The sequence below is a fragment of the Oncorhynchus nerka genome, linkage group LG8, assembly GCF_034236695.1.
Source record: "Oncorhynchus nerka isolate Pitt River linkage group LG8, Oner_Uvic_2.0, whole genome shotgun sequence".
Taxonomy (NCBI): Eukaryota; Metazoa; Chordata; class Actinopteri; order Salmoniformes; family Salmonidae; genus Oncorhynchus; species Oncorhynchus nerka.
Genome location: NC_088403.1, coordinates 26,377,282 through 26,391,150, shown reverse-complemented (window position 1 = coordinate 26,391,150; position 13,869 = coordinate 26,377,282).

Here is a 13,869-nt window from a genome sequence, read left to right as displayed (position 1 = left end):
CCCATAGGATGACTATGCCCCCATAGGATGACAAAGTCCCCATAGGATGGCAAAGCCCCCATAGGATGACAAAGCCCCCATAGGATGCCAAAGCCCCCATAGGATGACTATGCCCCCATAGGATGACTATGCCCCCATAGGATGACAAAGCCCCCATAGGATGACAAAGCCCCCATAGGATGACTATGCCCCCATAGGATGACTATGCCCCCATAGGATGACTATGCCCCCCCATAGGATGACAATGCCCCCATAGGATGACAAAGCCCCCATAGGATGACAATGCCCCCATAGGATGACAAAGCCCCCATAGGATGACTATGCCCCCCATAGGATGACAATGCCCCCATAGGATGACAAAGCCCCCATAGGATGACAATGCCCCCATAGGATGACAAAGCCCCCATAGGATGACAAAGCCCCCATAGGATGACAATGCCCCCATAGGATGACAAAGCCCCCATAGGATGACAATGCCCCCATAGGATGACAAAGCCCCCATAGGATGACAAAGCCCCCATAGGATGACAAAGCCCCCATAGGATGACAAAGCCCCCATAGGATGACAAAGCCCCCATAGGATGACAAAGCCCCCATAGGATGACAAAGCGTTTTCCACCACCATCAACAAAACACTAAAGGATGGAATTTCTTGTGGAGGAGGTGTGTCTCATCCCTCCAATAGAGTTCCACGCCCTATTAAGATATTTTTATGTTGGTGTTTCCTTTATTTTGTCAGTTTCCTGTACGTTCATTAAGGTATTTAATGAACCGGTGATGGGAACTGTAGAATGTGTGTTCTATGTCCTCCTTCCTCTCTGTTAATCATTATATTCATGGGTCTGGCCAGGCTGTTCAACAAGTTATGTGATTATGTTTTTAGGTTGATCGTTACTGTTACTGTGGCATGAGAAAAACAACGCTGATATATGCCCTTATATGTAGCCGGCTCATTGGTCAGCAGCATTCCTATCAGCTTTGTCGAGACTTGTTCCTGTTTTGCCCGTTAATGGTCAAACGGTTGGCACGTCCGTGTGTCACGCTGCTTCCCAGGACCTGTGTCTCTGTGCGTCAAGACTGAAGGGACAGAAAAACACTGCATTCTATAACTGGGTTCCACTTTGACTCCGTCTGCCGACTAAGGCCTCTGACTGCAGTCCCAGTACTTGCTACATCATGTTATTCAGTATATCAAATCTACTAATGTTAGGTTCTTAAGTGTTTGTCTACTTTATGTAGACGTGTGTCAAGCCCCTGCAAATAGAGTAATGTCAAGGCCAGCAATTGGTTCCATATTTTATTTGTTTATTTTCCACATAGGACACAGCTGGCCTGGTATAATAAATGCAACATGGAGGAGTGGAATGGTTCCTGTGTGAATTTGACCTTTGCCCTGACATTTACCCAATGCCATCAGGCTGGATGTTACACTATCTAATACAGAAGCAGCAGACAGATGACCCTGGGAACTAACCACCCAGGGGTAATGTCCCCACCAGCTGTGTGTATGTGTGTGTGTGTGTGTGTGTGTGTGTGTGTGTGTGTGTGTGTGTGTGTGTGTGTGTGTGTGTGTGTGTGTTTTAAGCAATGGGAGCTATTCTTGTCTCCACTCTCCTGTAGTTTTTACACTTTGTATTGATAGTCAGTGTTGACATCTGTTTCAGTGTTGACATCTGTTTGGTCTCACTTGTCCAGGTTAGAAGTTAGAGCTCGTAACAGAAGTTCATTAGGGAATAGAGTAAACCGACGACGGGGACTGTAGAATGATGTGTGTGTTCTATGTCCTCCTTCCGTTCTGTTAATCATTATATTCATGGGTCTGGCCAGGCTGTTTTGGGATTATGTTTTTAAGTTGTCTCTCCCATTACCGTGGCATAAGAAAAACAACACTTTTTTTGTGTGTAATGGACGGAGGACTTTTTTTTGACTGTGTGTAATGGACGGAGGACTTTTTTTCTCTCTCAGAGATAGAGAATGTTATCATTTCATGTGCTTCCACAGAGCATGGCTACCGGGTTAGTGTAATTGTAGGAAGGTTGAAAACAACTGTTCTGATGAAGCAGAATGGTGAGGCTATGATCAGGGCGTCTCTAAACACACTCTATAATGGATGCATTTGTATCATTGTAAATGAAGGATATATATATATTTTTTTGTCTGCTGTTATTGAAGTTGATTTGCAACATGCCATTTTATTTACACTACATAATATAATTTTGGGTAAAGCATCAACAGCTATAATTACCTTAGAAGAAAGGGGTATATTTGAATGTCATTACAAATGATAATAATCTAGTTATAATTGAAGTTAAAGCTGGAGGGGGAAAAATGTGATATGGTGTTGAAAGCATTAGGCTGTAAGAGCTTTAGCCAACATAAAAGGGTTTGGAAAACGTTCCCCTTTGAGTCCCATCTAAGCTCAAAGACAGGGCTAATAATAAGTACTGTCGGAAATAGTATTTCCTCTTTGCGGGAAAAGAAAATGGTCCTACTATGAAAACTGACAGCCGCCTCTCGTACAAACAGCCTTTACGGAAAAACCCCATGAACTTCACGTGATCTTATGTGAAATGAATGTGACATGTAAAGCGACATGTGATTAACATCAACCGACACATGAAAATGTGATCACGTGAAGTGTTCCAAAAACATGATTTCAACGTGAAATATCGTTTTCTGTGTAAGGGAGTATCCCCCTCAAATCCTTCACCTTCGCCATCAGGTCACTCGGTTGTCATGGCAGTCTCCTCACACGACTAATAATAATATTGCGGGTCAGATAGCACTTGTGTGACACTAAAGAAGCCCCCTGATCCCTAGCACTGAGACTGATTCATATTTCAGTTCAGCCATCATTGACCCTTCAAGGTCTCCTCTCTATCAAACACTGTATATCAATTCAAGGCGCTTTATTGGCATGTGAAACATACAGTTGAAGTCGGAAGTTTCTCACAATTCCTGACATTTAATCCCAGTAAAAATGTCTTGTCTTAGATCAGTTAGGATCACCACTTTATTTTAAGAATGTGAAAAGTTCGGGGAGCACGTGATGCCGCGGAGCTGAGCAGACGTTGACAAACCGAGCTCTTCAAAGTTATTCTATTTTTACCTAAATAACAACGTTGAAACAATATTCTAACATCGGCTGATAAATTGTCAAGTACTTACCTTCCCAAAGAGCCATGGACCTCCGACCGAGAGGCGAGAAGGACGACCAAAACGTTGTTGATTCCCAAGATAACGATAACGCTACAGCTAGCAAGATTAGCATTAGCCCTCATAACTCAGACGACAGTTCCAGGCTTTTGCTCTCGGCAGCCTCTTGCGAGCCTGCCGACATGCTGGCTACTCTCCTCCGGGAAATTCAGGATGGTAACAGAGGTCTTTCTCTGAAAATCGATAAGAAATCGGCTGAACTCCATTCTTCCATTGACGACCTGAAATCCTCCATGAATGATCTCCTTTTGAGAACGACTGAGGCAGAGTTGCGCATTAGCACAGTTGAAGATACCATCGCTAGACATGACCAGGTCTTGACACAACTGCAAAAGGACAATGTCTACCTCAAAAACAAAGTAGATCAGATGGAGAATCAGAGTAGACGTAGTAATATCCGTGTGGTGAGATTGAAAGAGGACAGCGGGGGCCGTGACCCGGTCCGTTTCTTCACACAATGGATCCCGGAGGTCCTAGGCATAATCAACTTCACCAAGCCGCTGGAAATCGAACGCGCCCACAGAACATCAGCGCCGAAACCCCGGCCAGACGAGCCCCCACGAGCCGTCCTGATCAGGTTCCTCCGTTTCCAAGACAGAGAGAAGACACTGCAACTCGCAAGAGCCAAAGGGGACATCACCATCGATGGAAAGAGGGTCAGCCTTTTCCCAGATATGAGCACGGATCTCGCCAGACGCCGCAAGCAGTTCAGACCTGCCGCCAAAGCACTGAAGGAGAAGAACATCACCGGCTACCTCATCCACCCTGCGCGGATGAAAGTTCAGGTCAAAGGCCGAAGCCATCTCTTCAACACACCGGGAGAAGTGCACACTTTTCTCAAAGAACTGAGCAACGTCTGAGTCTGAGCCAGGACGGTCTCTCTGGGGGATAAAATGCAGTTCGTTTGTTTTCTCTTATCCGGATTGAACTGCTGGTATCTCCCGGTCACTTTAATTGATTTGTACATTTTCAACTAACCGTATCTTCCCGGGGTGAGTTCTATTACATTTACAGGAGAGTATATTTTGGTTTAGTCCATATCTACTGGGCGAAGCAATAAGTGGGTTTAGGCCCACTGCTTTCCCCCTCATTTATGTTAATCTTTCGTAAAGAGACTCAAGCATCCCTTACCGTGGGCAGTAAATATTCAGCCATAAATATCTATTCACAACGTTTGTTTTCAATTTAGAGAGCTCGCAGGATTTAGTTTACGCCAAGGTTTAGCTAGTTAAGAGCAAGATGGAAAGCGAGCAGCAACGTAATCTCTACAAGTGTATTCATGTTTGATTGTTGGGATTGTTGTTTTAGTCTGACAATCGGGGTGGGTGGGATTTTTATTATTTTTTTCTTCCTTTTTTCTATGTTTATTGTTTCCTTCCTAAAGAGACACACAGGTCACTTTTGTGCTCAAACCAAAGTTGAAACATTTCCTAATTATCTGCATATGATAGATTTCTATTCAGTTACATATTTGAAACCCAACCTATGCTTAATCCACTAAAATATGTCACATTCAACGTAAAAGGTCTTAACAGCCCGATTAAAAGGAAAAGAGTCTATACATACCTTAAGAAATGAAAGGCTGACATTTGTGTTTTTACAAGAAACACATCTTACAGCCAGTGAACACAAGAAATTGAAGAGGGAATGGGTAGGACAAGTTTTTGCATCCTCTTTTAACTCCAAAGCATGCGTCAACAACACCATCTCTGATCCCTCTGGCAGGATTGTTTTGGTGCAGGGGCATATGTTTTCAGAGGCTTGGACCCTATTGAATATTTATGCTCCTAACTTCGATGACCATATGTTTATTCAGAATGTCTTCCTTCAGGTTGCTCAAGCACCACCAGGATGGCTACTGGTTGGAGGAGATTTAAATTTTTGCTTAGATACAGTTCTTGATAGGTCTTCTGATAAACCCTCACTTCTTACCAAAGCCGGCAAGCTCACCATGTCATTCATGAAAGATCTCAATTTACTAGACATCTGGAGACAGTTGCACCCACAGGATAGGGACTACTATTTTTATTCACACACACACAAGACACACACACGCATAGATAACTTTTTACTTTCGACACAACTGTTTCATAGAGTGTTAGATGTCGAGTATCTCCCCAGATTTCTTAGTGACCATTCTCCTCTGGTATTATCAATCTCCATTCCTACTAAGGTAAATGGAGCACATAGATGGAGACTAAATTCTACACTTCTAAAATAACCTGAATTTTGTGCATTCATCAAAGGGCAGATCAATATTTTTACTTTGACAAACAAACCCTCTGCTCCTGACAGCTTCATTCTTTGGGACACATTGAAGGCCTATCTGAGGGGACAGATTATTTCCTATACTAAAGGGCTGATGAAAAAACACGGTGCGGAACTGAGTGCCCTTGAATCTGAAATCTCTGAGCTAGAGAAAACCTACCAAAGAGGCCAGACTAAAGATCTATACAGGCTTTTGGTAAATAAAAAACTTAAATATAATATTCTGAACACATATCAAGCTGAGAGGGCCATCACTAAATCAAAACAGCGTTATTATGAGCTTGGAGAGAAAGCTCACAAAGTATTGGCATGGCAACTGAAAGCAGAGGAAAGTAAGAGGACAATTAATGCCATAGAAACTCTTACTAATGAGATATCTTTCCACCCTACTGAAATTAATAATACTTTTAAGAAATACTATGAAGACCTCTACACTTCCCAATCAAGCGATGATCTATCAGAGATAGACTCCTTTCTCTCCTCTCTCAACCTCCCATGCCTGTCAGGGGAAGACAGCGAGCGCCTGAGTGAACACTTCTCAGTTCCTGAATTGTTGGAGGCCATTAAATCCTTACCTTCTAATAAATCTCCTGGGGAGGATGGCTTCCCTCCAGAGTTCTATAAAGAATTTAGGGAGCTGTTGGTCCCCTACCTTATGGAGGTACTTAAAAAAGCCAGAGAAGACAACTGCTTTCCAGAGTCCTTCTCTCAAGCAGTGATAACTGTAATCCACAAGAAAGGGAAAAACCCGCTAAAGTGCGCCTCCTATAGACCAATCTCTCTCCTTAACACAGATTGTAAACTGGTCACCAAGATGCTATCTAAGAGACTGGAGTCATGTCTTCCCCTGTTGGTCAACCCAGATCAAACTGGCTTCATAATTAATAGATTGTCCTCCAATAATCTCAGAAGGTTCTTTGATATAATTCACCTTGCTAACAAAAACAAAATACCTAGTGTCGCAGTCTCCCTCGACGCTGAAAAGGCCTTTGATAGGGTTGAATGGCCATACCTCTTTCGCGTCTTGGAAAAGTTCGGTTTAGATACCGTGTTTGTAAATTTGATAAAATCACTCTACAAATCTCCTAAAGCTAGGATTGCTACCAATGGGATTACTTCCTCCTATAGGGGGAACAGACAAGGTTGCCCAATTAGCCCCCACCTCTTTGCCCTCGCCATCGAACCGTTGGCTGAGGCTATTAGAACGTGCCCTGACATACATGGCTTTGAGGTGGGCCCCCATACCCATAAATTATCACTCTTTGCGGATGACCTTATCTTATTTCTATCAAACCCAGAACACTCCCTCTCTCACTTGCAGATCCTACTACAGTGTTATAGTTCTTTCTCTGGATATAAGAGCAATTTTGATAAAAGCCTAATCTTACCGTTGTCTGTCTTTGACCATCATACCATCAAGCACAAGTTTCCTTTCAGATGGTCGCCTATGGGCTTCACATATTTGGGCATAATGGTGGATGGTAATCTGAACAACCTCTATAAACTCAATCTGGCCAGTTTGTTGCAAAAGGTGGAGGTTGACCTTTGTAAATGGATGGACTTACATCTCACTCTTATGGGTAGAATCAATGTAATTAAAATGAATGTCCTGCCCAGGTTTCTATATCTGTTTCAATCTCTCCCTATCCCTGTTCCCGCAGCATTTTTTTCCTCTCTCGACAAGCTGACCAGACGGTTTATCTGGCATGGCAAAACCCCTAGGGTTGGCCTGGATAAACTGACCCTTGATTACAGTCAAGGGGGCTTAAACCTCCCCAATTTTAGAATGTACTACTGGGCTGCACAGTCTAGGTTTCTGGCTCAGAGGTTTGACAATGGTCCCTCTCCCTCATGGTTGAACATTGAAAAGCTTGAGGTAAATGATGACACTGGGGCAGATTTGTTTTACAAATGGGACATAAAATCTATAAAAACCATCACAGATAACCCTTTAATCATACATCCTGTCCTGGCATGGTGCAAACTGCATGAGCTGTTCAGACGAGGGGGATTCCTTTCCCCTAAAACCCCTTTATGGAACAATAGATTGATCCCCCTCGTCTTGATAAGCTCCTTTCCTGAGGACGGCTCACCTCTCACAGTTCTGGGCGACTTTAACCTCCCCACGCCTACCTTTGACTCATTCCTCTCTGCCTCCTTCTTTCCACTCCTCTCCTCTTTTGACCTCACCCTCTCACCTTCCCCCCCTACTCACAAGGCAGGAAATACGCTCGACCTCATCTTTACTAGATGCTGTTCCTCCACTAACCTCGTTGCAACTCCCCTCCAAGTCTCCGACCACTACCTTGTATCCTTTTCCCTCTCGCTCTCATCCAACACTTCCCACACTGCCCCTACTCGGATGGTATCGCGCCGTCCCAACCTTCGCTCTCTCTCCCCCGCTACTCTCTCCTCTTCCATCCTATCATCTCTTCCCTCTGCTCAAACCTTCTCCAACCTATCTCCTGATTCTGCCTCCTCAACCCTCCTCTCCTCCCTTTCTGCATCCTTTGACTCTCTATGTCCCCTATCCTCCAGGCCGGCTCGGTCCTCCCCTCCCGCTCCGTGGCTCGACGACTCATTGCGAGCTCACAGAACAGGGCTCCGGGCAGCCGAGCGGAAATGGAGGAAAACTCGCCTCCCTGCGGACCTGACATCCTTTCACTCCCTCCTCTCTACATTTTCCTCTTCTCTCTCTGCTGCTAAAGCCACTTTCTACCACTCTAAATTCCAAGCATCTGCCTCTAACCCTAGGAAGCTCTTTGCAACCTTCTCCTCCCTCCTGAATCCTCCTCCCCCTCCCCCTCCTCCCTCTCTGCAGATGACTTCGTCAACCATTTTGAAAAGAAGGTCGACGACATCCGATCCTCGTTTGCTAAGTCAAACGACACCGCTGGTTCTGCTCACACTGCCCTACCCTGTGCTCTGACCTCTTTCTCCTCTCTCTCTCCAGATGAAATCTCGCGTCTTGTGACGGCCGGCCGCCCTACAACCTGCCCGCTTGACCCTATCCCCTCCTCTCTTCTCCAGACCATTTCCGGAGACCTCCTCCCTTACCTCACCTCGCTCATCAACTCATCCCTGACCGCTGGCTACGTCCCTTCCGTCTTCAAGAGAGCGAGAGTTGCACCCCTTCTGAAAAAACCTACACTCGATCCCTCCGATGTCAACAACTACAGACCAGTATCCCTTCTTTCTTTTCTCTCCAAAACTCTTGAACGTGCCGTCCTTGGCCAGCTCTCCCGCTATCTCTCTCAGAATGACCTTCTTGATCCAAATCAGTCAGGTTTCAAGACTAGTCATTCAACTGAGACTGCTCTTCTCTGTATCACGGAGGCGCTCCGCACTGCTAAAGCTAACTCTCTCTCCTCTGCTCTCATCCTTCTAGACCTATCGGCTGCCTTCGATACTGTGAACCATCAGATCCTCCTCTCCACCCTCTCCGAGTTGGGCATCTCCGGCGCGGCCCACGCTTGGATTGCGTCCTACCTGACAGGTCGCTCCTACCAGGTGGCGTGGCGAGAATCCGTCTCCACACCACGTGCTCTCACCACTGGTGTCCCCCAGGGCTCTGTTCTAGGCCCTCTCCTATTCTCGCTATACACCAAGTCACTTGGCTCTGTCATAACCTCACATGGTCTCTCCTATCATTGCTATGCAGACGACACACAATTAATCTTCTCCTTTCCCCCTTCTGATGACCAGGTGGCGAATCGCATCTCTGCATGTCTGGCAGACATATCCGTGTGGATGACGGATCACCACCTCAAGCTGAACCTCGGCAAGACGGAGCTGCTCTTCCTCCCGGGGAAGGACTGCCCGTTCCATGATCTCGCCATCACGGTTGACAACTCCATTGTGTCCTCCTCCCAGAGCGCTAAGAACCTTGGCGTGATCCTGGACAACACCCTGTCGTTCTCAACTAACATCAAGGCGGTGGCCCGTTCCTGTAGGTTCATGCTCTACAACATCCGCAGAGTACGACCCTGCCTCACACAGGAAGCGGCGCAGGTCCTAATCCAGGCACTTGTCATCTCCCGTCTGGATTACTGCAACTCGCTGTTGGCTGGGCTCCCTGCCTGTGCCATTAAACCCCTACAACTCATCCAGAACGCCGCAGCCCGTCTGGTGTTCAACCTTCCCAAGTTCTCTCACGTCACCCCGCTCCTCCGCTCCCTCCACTGGCTTCCAGTTGAAGCTCGCATCCGCTACAAGACCATGGTGCTTGCCTACGGAGCTGTGAGGGGAACGGCACCTCAGTACCTCCAGGCTCTGATCAGGCCCTACACCCAAACAAGGGCACTGCGTTCATCCACCTCTGGCCTGCTCGCCTCCCTACCACTGAGGAAGTACAGTTCCCGCTCAGCCCAGTCAAAACTGTTCGCTGCTCTGGCCCCCCAATGGTGGAACAAACTCCCTCACGACGCCAGGACAGCGGAGTCAATCACCACCTTCCGGAGACACCTGAAACCCCACCTCTTTAAGGAATACCTAGGATAGGATAAAGTAATCCCTCTCACCCCCCCTCCCCCTGAAAAGATTTAGATGCACTACTGTTCCACTGGAGGTCATAAGGTGAATGCACCAATTTGTAAGTCGCTCTGGATAAGAGCGTCTGCTAAATGACTTAAATGTAAAATGTAAATGTATCCCTATGTTTTTCCAGAATAGTAACTTTAGACCATGGTCTGATAAGGGATCACTCTTCTGGAACATTGTTACGAGGAGGGAGTTCTTATGTCTTTTGATCAGCTGAAACAGAAATACCACTTGCCTAACAGGGACTTCTTTAGCTACCTACAACTACGAAACTTTATTAGGGTGACTCTCAAGGGACAATGGAACCTACCTAAGATGTCACCTATTGAACAACTCTGCCACGCAGACCAACCACTGTTCAAGACCATTTCCCGTGTTTACAATGCTCTTATGTCAGGACTAACACTGCCTGGGCTAGATAAACCCCGACTTAGATGGGAGAAAGATCTGGGTATTGATCTTGATGAGGATCTATGGAGTGACCTATGCAGGGATGGGGTTACATCCACATTGAACTCCAGATACAGACTGATCCAGTTTAATTTCCTCCATCAGCTCTATATCACCCCATCTAGACTGCACAGGTTCAACCCAGATATCTCCTCTCTATGTTTTAGATGTGGCTCAGATGAAGGAACATTCCTCCATTCCACTTGGCAGTGTTCAAAACTATACGGTTTCTGGCAGGGGGTATGCGATACCATATCCTCAATTCACGGGGTTGCATTCCCTTTAGACCCGGAGGTCTGTCTACTGGGTAACTTTACTAACACCAATCTTAGGCAAAGCCATACTATAAAGCTAACAGAAATATTGCTAGCGATTGCCAAGAAATGTATTGCCTTGAAATGGAAATTGGATTCCTCCCTGCCAGTTGCAATGTGGCTTTCGGGAAGTTAATAGTTGTATCCCTTTGGAGAAAATCACTTACTGCTTGAGGAATAAGTTAGACATTTTACAGAATTTGGCAACCTTTTATTGACTATATGGAGAATCTCCCCCCACATCTCATTGATTGAATCTATATATAATCCAACCTTTTATTGACTATATGGAGAATCTCCCCCCACATCTCATTGATTGAATCTCTATATAATCCTCACATAATGTTTCACACGTAATGTATAATATGTAGCCTACGGAAGGTGATCCAATGTCTCGTTATTTTGTTATTTTGTTATTTTTATTATTATTGTATGTTTGTTTATATAATTATAATTTATTTTTGTTTACGTTCGTCTGATACTGTCACTTTGTCCTATCGTTGTCTAATATCTTTTCACTTTTGTTTTGAATGTTCTTAATTGGAAAATGCAAAAATATATATATATATTTTTTTTTAAAGAATGTGAAATGTCAGAATAATAGTAGCGAGAATGATTTACTTCAGGTTTTATTTCTTTTATCACATTCCCAGTGGGTCAGAAGTTTACATACACTCAATTAGTATTTGGTAGCATTGCCTTTAAATAGTTTAACTTGGGTCAAACGTATCGGGAAACCTTCCACAAGCTTCCCAAAATAAGTTGGGTGAATTATGGCCCATTCCTCCTGACAGAACTGGTGTAACTGAGTCAGGTTTGTAGGCCTCCTTGCTCACACACGCTTTTTCAGTTCTGCCCACAAATTTTCTATAGGATTGAGGTCAGGGCTTTGATGGCCACTCCAATACCTTGACTTTGTTTTCCTTAAGCGATTTTGCCACAATGTTGGAAGTATGCTTGGGGTCATTGTCCATTTGGAAGACCCATTTGCGACCAAGCTTTAACTTCCTGACTGATGTCTTGAGATGTTGCTTCAATATATCCACATCATTTTCCTTATGATGCCATCTATTTTGTGCAGTGCACCAGTCCCTCCTTCAGCAAGACAGTCATTATGGCCAAACAGTTCTATTTTTGTTTCATCCGACCAGAGGACATTTCTCCAAAAAGTATGATCTTTGTCCCCATGTGCAGTTGCAAACCGTAGTCTGGCTTTTTTATGGCGGTTTTGGAGCAGTGGCTTCTTCCTTTCTGAGCGGCCTTTCAGGTTATGTTGATATAGGACTCGTTTTTACTATGGATATAAATACTTTTGTACCTGTTTCCTCCAGCATCTTCACAAGGTCCTTTATTGTTGTTCTGGGATTGATTTGCACTTTCGCACCATAGTGTCTCCTTCCTGAGCGGTATGACGGCTGCGTGGTCCCATGGTGTTTATACTTGCATACTATTGTTTTTTCAGATGAACGTGGTACCTTCAGGCGTTTGGAAATTGCTCCCAAGGATGAACCAGAATTCTGGAGGTCTATAATTATTTTTCTGAGGTCTTGGCTGATTTCTTTTGATTTTCCCATGATGTCAAGCAAAGAGGCACTGAGTTTGAAGGTAGGCTTTGAAATACATCCACAGGTACACCTCCAATTGACTCAAATGATGTCAATTAGCCTATCAGAAGCTGCTAAAGCCATGATGTCATTTTCTGGAATTTTCCAAGCTGTTTAAAGGCACAGTCAACTTAGTGTATGTAAACTTCTGACCCACTGGAATTGTGATACAGTGAATTATAAGTGAAATAATCTGTCTGTAAACAATTGTTGGAAAAATTACTTGTGTCATGCACAAAGCAGATGTCCTAACCGACTTGCCAAAACTATAGTTTGTTAACAAGACATTTGTGGAGTGGTTGAAAAACCAACCTAAGTGTTTGTAAACTTCCGACTTCAACTCTAAGTTTACATTGCCTAAGCAAATGAAGTAGATAATATACAAAAGTGAAATTAACAATAAAAATGAACAGTAAACATTACTCACAGATGTTCCAAAAGAATAAAGACATTTCAAATGTCATTATGTACAGTATATATACAGTGTTGTAACGATGTGCAAATGGTTGAAGTACAAAAGGGAAAATAAATAAACATAAATATGGGTTGTATATACAATGGTGTTTGTTCTTCACTGGTTGCCCTTTTCTTGTGGCAACAGGTCACAAATCTTGCTGCTGTGATGGCACACTGTGGTATTTCACCCAGTAGATATGGGAGTTTATCAAAATCGGGTTTGTTTTCAAATTCTGTGTAATCTGAGGAAAATATGTGTCTCTAATATGGTCATACTTTTGGTAGGTGGTTAGGAAGTGCAACTCAGTTTCCACCTCATTTTGTGGGCAGTGTGCATAGCCTGTCTTCTCTTGAGAGCCAGGTCTGCCTATGGTGGCCTTTCTCAATAGCAAGGCTATGCTCACTGAGTCTGTACATAGTCAAAGCTTTCCTTAAGTTTGGGTCAGTCACAGTGGTCAGGTATTCTGCCACTGTGTACTCTCTGTTTAGGGCCAAATAGCATTCTAGTTTGCTCAGTTTTTTTTGTTGATTCTTTTTGTTTTGTCATTCTCATTTGGTTGGGTCTAATTTTGTTGCTGTCCTGGGACTCTGCGGGGTCTGTTTGTGTTTGTGATTAGAGCCCCAGGACCAGCTTGCTTAGTGGACTCTTCTCCAGGTTCATGTCTCTGTAGGTGATGGCTTTGTTATAGAAGGTTTAGGAATCGCTTCCTTTTAGGTGGTTGTATAATTTAGCGGTTCTTTTCTGGATTTTGATAATCAGTAGGTATCATCCTAATTCTGCTCTGCATGCATTATTTGGTGTTTAACGTTGTACACGGAGGATATTTTTGCAGAAGTCTGCATGCAGAGTCTCAGTTTTATATCTCTAAAGGCCTACCTACCCCATTTCCATTCTATATCACAGTTTTTATGTGCCATTCTGTGCATTACTAGCCCACATGTTCCCCTGATCTCTGTAGCACAGAATGAAATAGAACAGTAAAGTATGCATGTATCTATGCTCAGTAGCCCCTCTGTGAGAG